The 10,551-nt window shown below is 39.2% G+C and overlaps 1 protein-coding gene and 1 non-coding gene across 7 annotated transcripts in view; one reads left to right on the top strand and one right to left on the bottom strand.

The window, feature by feature from the left end:
• The window catches only part of FHIT (fragile histidine triad diadenosine triphosphatase), a 1,173,656-nt gene that overhangs the window by 469,990 nt on the left and 693,115 nt on the right, over window positions 1–10,551 (bottom strand). The window lies entirely within an intron of this gene.
• LOC116825672 (U6 spliceosomal RNA) lies at window positions 8,321–8,427 on the top strand. Its single transcript, XR_004373898.1, has one exon. It is a non-coding gene; the product is annotated as a U6 spliceosomal RNA (small nuclear RNA).

Genomic DNA, 10,551 nt, shown 5'->3' with positions numbered 1-10,551 from the left:
TTGTCCTCCCTTGGTTTTCACACCTCAACTGCTAGAACAGGGCCTCATCCTCCCTGATTGAACTAACCTTGTTATCTCTAGCTTGCTTCTTGCTTGCATATATGTACCTGTCCCTGGAAATTTCCACTACATGCATCCAACGAAGTGGGTATTCATCCACAAAAGCTCATGCTCCAAAACGTCTGTTAGTCTATAAGGTGCCACAGAATTCTTTGCTGCTTTTACAGATCCAGACTAACATGGCTACCCCTCTGATATTTTGAACACTGCACATTAAACAGTGTCTCTTACGTACACATTATGCTTGATGGCAAATAAATTCACTGCCTCTTATGCTACATTTTGAAAACTACCCAAATGATGCATTCTGCACAGAAATACAAGTTTCACTATTTCTCATGTTTCCATCAGACTACTTCTACACTAACTTATCTTACAAATGGTTCTCCAACCACAGTAGAAAGCTTTTAATTATCATCATATTGCAAGTAGCGGTATACAGCAGCATAGTTGTATTTATCTATCTGGGTTTTGCCATGCTAATAAAGAAACTGGAACAAAATCTCACTACAGAAAAAGATGTCCATACATAACACTCTAAGCAATATGAATAATACTGAATGCAGCTCCTAACCTGATTTTTCTGCTGATGAGTATCACTAGTTTGATATAGGGCATAATGTGGTTTCTCTCTCTTTCTGTGTATCTTTCAAATAAGATTATTCATTATATATTCTGGCTGTGGGGTTGCCATGGATTAAGACAGAAGCCAGAAGTGTTCTTTTATTGCTACTTTTGGCATTAAGACACATTTCATTGCATTCCCTTTTTCTACTTAATTGCATTTTAACCAGACAGCCTCCACAATTAACTCACTGGGTCCTTCTTTTCCGTTTTCCCCTTCAAGGGATATGAAGACCAAGGAAAAGGTGATTTGAAACCTAGCTCAATGTGATCCAGTGCTGATTTGTCAATGAATCACAGGTAGCAGGTTAATCGTGCAAAAAAAGCACACACAGCATTTTAGATGTTAAAATATTCTACAAGAGTACACTACCTGCTGAAAAATGCTACTCCCATCTATCACTGATATTCCTGAGGAGCATTCAGTGTATTACAAACTTTGGGTCAAATTCACCCGGCATGGAGGACAGTCAGCCCAGAGTGGGGACTTTAGTACCAACGGGCACATATAACTTCTTCTGTCGACACATCTACAACTAGCCAGACCAAGGAGGGAGCCCAGGTCAGGACAGAATGGGATGCACTGATTCAACTAGCAGACATTAGAGCTGCCTTGGTAGAAACCTGTCAGAGGGTAAGATTAGAATTCAGTCCTTTCTGGCTTTCAGCACTTTCATTGCCCACTGGGTCTCACTACCTCTTAGCAGCTATAGATGATTCCTATGGTTCCATATGCCAAAAAAAGGGAGCAATGTCCTTTTAAACTGAGTCTGACACTTTGGTTCGTCATTCAACTTTACTAGTGAAAGTTATAGCTCTGTAAAGGCCTTTGAAACCAGTCCAGAAAGGCAGGAACACATGCATATTGTCCCATCACACACGAGACATTTTTAAGGCTGCCAGGGACAATGCACAGCAACAGTCACTGTCCAAGATATGGGTGATCTCACCGTTCAGTGTGCTGCTAGATGACCCAAGCAGTAACCTTGCTACTAGTTCTAAGAAAAACTTCTTTTCATGCCTTTGCAGTCAGGAAGGATTTACTTTGGGGCATTGTATGGTGTAGGCTCTGTATCCTATTGCCATTCACCTGTTAGTCACTGGCTTGAATCTAGGCCAGACTCATAAGGCTTGATTTGGCAAGTGGCTGAGAACCCCTTCAAAGGAGGGAGTGCCCTCAGCTCCCAAAGGAGTCAGCAGGAGTTCAGAGCACTCATCACCTGACAGGAGCATTCAGTGCCTTGCAGAATGGAGGGCACAGTGACTGAAAGTCAAAGCAATCTGCGTGGAGGCCTATGTGAAATGTACTGGTGCTAAAAACAAACATTACTATTGCCCCTCTTATTGACTGACCCTACAGAGACACTCAGCATTATACAGGCTGGAAAGGGAATGTATTACTTTGGTACGCCAAAGGAGGGTCCCTTCAGAATACAATGGCATGGTGAGTGGAGAAGTTTGCACTGCAATTCTCTGTTGCATTATCTGTACTGTGTACTAACAAGAATTTTCGTTTCCAGTGCTCTCAGTATGGCACCTTTTATAAATACTTCTTTTATTTTAAAATGAACGTTGATGGCTGAATTAATTACTGTGTAAAGTCATGGCACCAGCTAGCCGGGAAAGGGTTCTCCTCAGAGCTACAATCATCCTTATCTATATATTACCAGCATGCCCTTAGGACTTTAAAGAACACATTGTTTAGACACATCCGTACCCTTCAAGTATATGATCTAAACCAGATTAATCAAAACAACGAAAAGATAAGGTGCAGTAGTCATGGGAGGGTGCCGGCATTTTGTATTCAATTTGTATTTATTAGGGAATATAATCATGAAAGCTTACATTACCAACCAAAAAATCACCTGCAATAACTATTCCAGAATAAAAAACACGTCAAAATTATATAGTCCGAGTGAAATAGTTTGATTATTGTTGACAACTGTTAGAAGGGAAATCACTAGAGATAGATACACAAATGTTTTCCTGTGAGAAATTTCAGATGAAAAAGTTTAGTTTTCCCATAGGAATATTTGAACCAATCTATCTAAAATAAATGAATGTTTTTGTTTGTTTTTTATTTAAAATGTCATGTCAAAATGAAATGACATGGCATCTAAACTTGATTCAAAATGACAGCTTTCATTTTAACGTTTTGAAAAAAATGCCATTTACTTTCTCTTTTTTTAAACTGAAAAGCTGAAATGTCATAGCCAATATTATGTAATCCCAGAATGCCTTGTACTCATGCTAAGCTTTGTTGTGGAAATCTATTACTTGTTAAAACTGTTGTAAGCGAGAGAGAGAGAAACAAGATGTATGCTCAAGTTTGCCAAATATTAATTGTGTGCTAGGTACAGTTTGTGTAGATATGTCTATGATCTACTGCCTTTTGGAATGTTACGTACAAAATCCAAATAAGAAAAAAGTATGTAATTTTCTATCTGTCATAAACAAGGAGAATATAAAATATGAATAAAATTAAGCTCAAATTGGGAACAGAACAACCACCTAACTGCTGCAAGACTGTTCTCCAGATACACAATGTATTAACCTTTCTGTATTGTACTTATCCATCTTTGAGTAATAGACTATTTAAGCCTGGTTATCAGATGTCTATCAATAAAGGAATTGAACCTCAAGAAATGAAATAACACTAAGTCAAAATGAAACTATTCCAAACCAAAAATACTGGTTTCAACATTTCCTGTAGGGAAAATGGAAAATTTTAATCAGAACTGACATTTTCCCATGGAAAAAAAAATCAGTTTTCACAAAAACTTGTTCTTTGACAGAAAAGCTTCCTACATGAAAATATTCAGTATAATTTTTTGGCTTCATATGTTTGAAAAGGGGTTGCTTTTCAACATCTTTCCATTTTACACTAGTACCTCACTTAAAAAAAAAATAGGGAAAAATTAAAGCATGGCCTTATAATAAAATTTAATGCAGCCCTAGTGTTACTAACCCCATAATTAAACTAGCTAAAGTAATTTAAGATACTACAACGTAAGGTGTCAATACTGCAAAGGCTGATGCATATGTATTTAATTTAACATCTTCATAAGTCTTTGCAGGACTGGGGATTGATATAGTACCAGAATATCTGAAAATACTGATGAAGAAAAATTGATTTCAGTTGTTTTTTTTTTAAAAAAGAAAAACATTCTAAAACCAGGGCCACCACAAACTAAAAACAAACATAAATAAAATCCCCTCTCTCTATCAATTCTACGCCAGTGACTATGATATATATGTGCTTTCTGCTTGTTGAGATATATTCTGCTAGCTGTCACATTGCATTTCTAAATTGTTGAAAAACTTGCCTATCAGCCTCTAAGGTATTCTTTTTTCCCTGGGCTTTACAAAAACAAGAACATGTTTCCCTGATATTTCCGTTACAATAGGAGGCCTGTTAAAACAGCATCATGAATTTCCAGTTATGACAGATATGAAAGGACATAATATCCAGGAAACATTTCATTTTTAATGTATTCATGAAGAGGTCCTTGTCAATCATGGCTAGTGAATTGAATCAAAAATAATACTTAAAGTCTTAGGAGGATAGATTGAGTTTTACATGTGGCGATATAAGGACTGAAGTGGGATTGTGTTCCACTAAGAAGATTCCAAGCCTGAAATGCCAATGTGAAATTATTCAGAAACCTGCCAATAATGACATTTCAAACTACAGCTATCTCCTTCTTGGTTCTGCTCCATGTGGGTCCATGTATTATTGCCACACAGCTAATGGATTCTCTCAGCTGGTGCTTGAAAAGAACGAGGTCATCGATCAGCCATTTATCATGGAGTTTCAAAACAAAGTGTTTTATCTTTCTGCTTGTTGTGAATATTAATAAATTTACATCTCAAAATACTGTAGAAGATATAAGCTGCCAAATGCCCTGAGCAGAGAAAACAATTACACAAGTCACATTAAAACTTAAATAGTTTTTAAAAAGTGTAAAAGCAGCATTATTTACTCTTGATGCCATTACAATTGATTTTGTCAACTTGTTCAGTGCTGCACAGGTAATAAAACAAACGTCAATACTAATATGTTTTGTTGTTTTTACAGTGCTTAAACCAGATATGCAATTACATATTTAAAAGATACCATACTGCTTTTTAAAAATAGCTTCAATTTGTATTACATTTTTTGTCACTAATTTTAATACACTGAAGACTGATTTAAAATGCTCCTAATATGTACTACAGAGAGGTATTCTGAAAAGAAACTTTACAAAGACAATGATATTACAGTGAGAATTCAATTCTGAAATAATATGCTATTTCCTAAATAAAATCCACAGGTAACATTATCCTAATGCTAGGATACCATTTATCATAATGAGAGTAATAACCAATCACAAAAAAGGCTGCTTCCATTTTTTAAAGCTGCAATCAGTGTCCCTAATTCAATTATAGGTCCTAAAATAATCTTATATCTCTAAGGTCCAAATTTTAAAGCCATATGTATGTTGATGGAATTTAGACACCTATGCTCCTAAATCCCTGAAAATGATACTTAGGGGCTGTGAAGCTGAATACAGCAACCCCTAAGTACATTTAAAAATTGGGCTAAGTGCTTGAGCACCCAAATAATCAAGTACATGGGATGTCCCTGTTACATTAAATAAGTGAAATTAAAATAAAACTCAATTACAATGGATTGCACGTCAGTTTTATTGCTAGCTATTATCTCCACAGACAATAAAAACCGTTAGTATAACGCCCACAGATTTCTTATATGCCAACCTAAGTTTCTACCATGCTGAAAATATCAGAACCATTTGCCTATAAAACACAAGCAGTTTCCTCTTGCGGTTGTTCCATCTAGTGCTTCAGGACTAGACTGGAACAGGATTTCTTTACTATGAAATACGTTCAGATGGAGAAGTTTGTCTAGATGACAATACTGTGCTGTGTCTCTTTCTTCTTTTAAACACAAACCATTTGAAACCTCTCGGGTTTCACAGGATAATGATAAACGAAGCAGAAAACCTTTCTGAACCTGAAAGCATTAGAACCAGACCGTTAACTAAGGGGTAATCACAGATACTGGACAAATTCCCTCCTGTGCTTAGTTTCAACAGCAAAGCAGGACTGCTGTTGTGAGGCAGTCTCCTTAATTCCAAGAGGCTGCTCTAACTTGCACCAGTTGGCACTTTCTCAAATGTATGTGCTCCTGCATCAGAGCTACATTTCTCTTTCACAATTGTTCCATTATCAGGCACTTAGAGAAGCCAGTCTTGCTAGTTGCAGCTAACTGATGCTCTACCACTTGCTTTTATCCGCTTGTTTTACACTATTGTTTAATTTTCCCTGTTCTACTTGCCCATGCCACTCACTCCATATCTCCAAACTTTTCCCCTTTGCCTCTTCTCCCCCTTGCCCATTAGTGTCCTTCCTCTTCACTCCACCAGCACTCATGCACCATCCTAGCTCTACCATCTGTTCCACACCCTTCATGCCAATAATTTAAAATAAAGATTAAAAACCTGCGTTATTTTAAATGTTCTTACTTCCTCCTACACTCCATTTCCAGGTCTGCCATTGACCTGCTGTGGAATTTTGAGCAAGACATTTCACCTCTATGTGCTTTTGTTTCCTCCCACCCCACCTTTTTTGTCTGCCTTGTCTATTTAGGTGATAAGCTCTTTGGGGCAGGAACTCTGTCTTGTTATGTGTTTATACAGTGCATAACACCTAGCTGCAATCAAAATACAAAGAAATCACAGCGTTTAAGTTTGAATCCCTTTTCTGTAGTGTGACAGACCCAAACCAGTGGTGTACAGGAGTCTGGTAGAAGGCAAATATACTGGTCACTGGATGAGTAGTTTTCTGTTCCCTGAGTGACCAGAGCAGAGGCTGCACTAGAGTAATCAGGAACCTGCTAGAATCAATTAAGTCAGACAGGCTGATTAGAACACCTGCAGCCAATCAAGGCAGGCTAATCAGGGCACCTGGGTTTTAAAAGGAGCTCTCTCCAGTCAGGTGGGGAGGAGCTAGAGGAGAGGAAGTGCGTGTGAGGAGCAGGGAGCAAGAGGTGCAAAGAGCTGAGAGTGAGAGGGTAGTTGCATGCTGGAGGACTGAGAGAGTACAAGCGTTACCTAAGACCCAGAGGATAGGTCGCGTAGGTGAGGATTAAAGAGGTTTTGGAGGAGGCCATGGGGATAGTAAGCCCTAGATGGAGGTGTCAGCTGTCATGCGGCTGTTACAAGAGGCACTATAGACAGCTGCAATCCACAGGGCCCTGGGCTGGAACCTGGAGTAGAGGGCGGGCCCGGGTTCCCCCCAAACTTCCCAACTCCTGATCAGACACAGGAGGAGTTGATCCAGACTGTGGGGAAGATCACTGAGGTGAGCAAATCTGCCAATAAGCGCAAGACCCCCCAAGGTAGAGAAGGAACTTTGTCACAGTAGGTACTGTAGCTATGTGTCACCAACACCTCAAAGGTAATATATGATTTATCCTTTGGGGACCTGATCCTTCAGCCAGTTACACAAGTGAGCAAGTTTACTTTTGAGAGTCATCCCATTGAACACAATTTGCATGAGCAGAGTAACTCGTCTGTATTTGCAGAATCAAGCCCTTTTGTAGTCTCAGATTCTTTATTTAGTGGTAACATGAGAAGTAGGACAGGTTCTCTTAGCCACAGAGGTAAGATTTAATAGTTAAAACCTGTGTAAGTATTGCAGTAGCATGTGCCAGTCAAGAACCACTTCTGAAAATAAAAATAAATAGAGCTGCAACTTAAAAGGATGCATTCGCTGTGCACACAGACTCTGCGTTTCATATTTTTCAGCTCAGCGCCTTCGATGTTTCACCTTTGGTAAACCTGATTCATTAATATATTAATTGACAGTTGTTTCCTGATCTAAGTGATTGTTTTGTAGTTCTATTATGTTCTGTCAGGCAACAGCACACAATTAATTACAAATAAACTAAGAATTAACTTTGCTAACAATGAGATGTTTCAAAGCCTTTTAGCTTCAGGAAAGGAAGTCTCCTACCCATACAGCTGTGTTGTTTTCCAGAGCTTCCTGAGAAATGTTTCTTCAGCTATATTTGTCTCTAAAGTGAGTTTGTCTGACACAGGAGGTTAAAATAATGGGGTTTTCTGTATTGTACCTTGGGAACTGACCATTTAAACACAAGAGGCCATATGCTGCCCTTGATTAGGGCATGAAATTCTTACTGATATCCAGTGAAGAGTAGCCAAGGGCCGTATACCTCTCTAAAAAGACTGAGCTGAGGAAGAGCTCTGTGTAAGGTTGAAAGCTCGTCTCTCTCAGCAACAGAAGTTGGTCCAGTAAAAGATATTACCTCACCCACCTTGTCTCTATAAAAAGACTGTATATTATCACAGTAGGCCAAATTCAGCAGCCCAGTATTTCAGTTCTACTGTCTTTTTAAAAAGGAACTCTGATTAACAGTCTATTAAGGAAGCCAAGACATTTGATTTTTCTGTCAGAGTAATTACTGTGATCTCCATTTAAATGGATGAAGGGGTATGCACTCTCTCACAGCTCACTGGCACCAGGATGAATCTGGAAGCTTGACATTTGCAGTACCGCAGATGAAAAGCAAGGAGGTTGGCTTGAGAGACCTGACACACTATCACCTGACACAGCACTCCCGGCGGCAGCACATATACTAAAATTGGAACGATACAGAGAAGATTAGCATGGCTCCTGTGCAAGGATGACATGCAAATTCGTGAAGCGTTCCATATTTTTTTTTAAAAAAAAAAAAGCACTCCTGGCGGAAGTTCATGCTCGATAGGAGGATGCCCTAAGGGAAGGTATGTTTACACTGGGAGCTGAGGGTGAGAGTCTCACCTCCTGCAGCCATACTCACACTAGCTCTCATCGAGCTAGCGTGCTAAAAATAGTAGCGTAGCTACAATAGCACAGGCAGCTGTGACTGCAGCATGGGCTAGCCATGTGAATACATACCCCCAGCGTCCAGGTGGGTTTGTACTTGCTGCAGCGAGCCTGTGCCATTGCTACCACAGCTAAACTACCCTTTTTAGTGCGCTACCTTGATGGGCGCGAAGACGAGTATGTCAGTGCGAGGTGAGAATATCACCCCCCTGCCCAGCCTTCCAGTGAAATCTACGACACTTAACCTTTCATTTCAGAACTGCTTCACAATGGATTTCCATCATTCCCATGTGACTGGCTTCAACTTTCTGACCCTCGTTCACCTGAATCTGAATTATCACACAAATACTTCAGTCAAACATCTGGAAGTGAACTCAGAGGTGGGGGGACTGAATAACTGCTTAAGAGTCACAACTCTTAATCACTCAGAAGACTCAATGAGAAGAATGATTGCCTGGATTAAATACGGCCTGTAACTGCAAACTCATTCTCTTTCAGCCAGCCATAAATCTCCCCTCACCCATACCCTTTTCAAGTCCAGTCAAAGATAAATTTTAAAAATGGACAGTTCTGACACCACAGCAAAATAAGTTTCCCAATTGCTCGGCAAAGTCCACAAATGAAACAACTGGTTAGAACAGCTGACCAATCAGAGAGTGCAGTTTGAAGATACTGTTCATATCTATAATGCTGATGTAAAGGAGTTGGACTTAATTTAGGATGTTGTAAACAGGGCTTCATCCAACCTTCATTGATTTCAATGGGCTTTGGATCACTAGAAAACAAGAACTAGGGCTGTCAAGCAATTAAAAAAATTAATCGCAATTAATTGTGCTATTAAACAACAATAGAATATCATTTTTAAAATATTCTGGATGTTTACTACATTTTCAAATATATTAATTTCAATTACAACACAATACAAAGCGTATAGTGCTCACTTTATATTTATTTTTTATTACAAATATATGCACTGGAAAAAAAAATTATTTTTCAATTCACCTCATACAATACTGTAGTGCAGTCTCTGTCATGAAAGTTGAACTTACAAATGTAGAATTATGTACAAAAACTACATTAAAAAATAAAACAATATAAAACTTGAGCCTACAAGTCCACTCAGTCTTATTTCTTGGTCAGGCAATCACTCAGACAAGAAAGGTTGCTTACAATTTGCAGGAGATAATGCTGCCTGCTTCTTGTTTACAATGAGAACAGGCATTTGCATCTCACTTTTGTAGTTGGTGTTGCAAGATATTTATGTGCCAGATGTGCTAAAGATTCATATGTCCCTTCATCTTCAACCACCATTCCAGAGGACATGCGTACAGGCTGATGACGGGTTCTGCTTGATTAACGATCCAAAGTAGTGCATACTGATGCACGTTCATTTTCATCATCTTATTCAGATGCGACCAGCAGAAGGTTGATTTTCTTTTTTGGTGGTTTGGGTTATGTAGTTTCCACATCAGAATGTTGCTCTTTTAAGACTTCTAAAAGCATGCTCCACACCTCATCCCTCTCAGGTCTGGTCTACACTACGCGTTTAAATCAATTTAAACAGTGTTAAATCGATTTAACGCTGTACCCGTCCACACTACAATGCTCTTTATATCGATATAAAGGGCTCTTTAAATTGATTTCTGTACTCCTCCCCGACGAGACGAGTAGCGCTAAAATCAATATGAACATATCGGATTAGGGTTAGTGTGGCCGCAGATCGATGTTATTGACCTCCGGGTGGTATCCCACAGTGCACCACTGACCGCTCTGGACAGCAATCTGAACTCGGATGCAGTGGGCAGGTAAACAAGAAAAGCCCCGTGAAATTTTGATTTTCATTTCCTGTTTGCCCAGCGTGGAGCTCTGATCAGCACGGGTGGCGATGCAGTCCCAAATCCAAAAAGAGCTCCAGCATGGACCGTACGGGAGATACTGGATCTGATCGCTGTATGGGGAGACAAATCTGTTCTATCA

This window comes from Chelonoidis abingdonii, chromosome 17 (genome assembly GCF_003597395.2).
Source record: "Chelonoidis abingdonii isolate Lonesome George chromosome 17, CheloAbing_2.0, whole genome shotgun sequence".
NCBI classification, from domain to species: Eukaryota; Metazoa; Chordata; order Testudines; family Testudinidae; genus Chelonoidis; species Chelonoidis abingdonii.
This window is presented reverse-complemented; position numbering and strand designations above follow the sequence as displayed.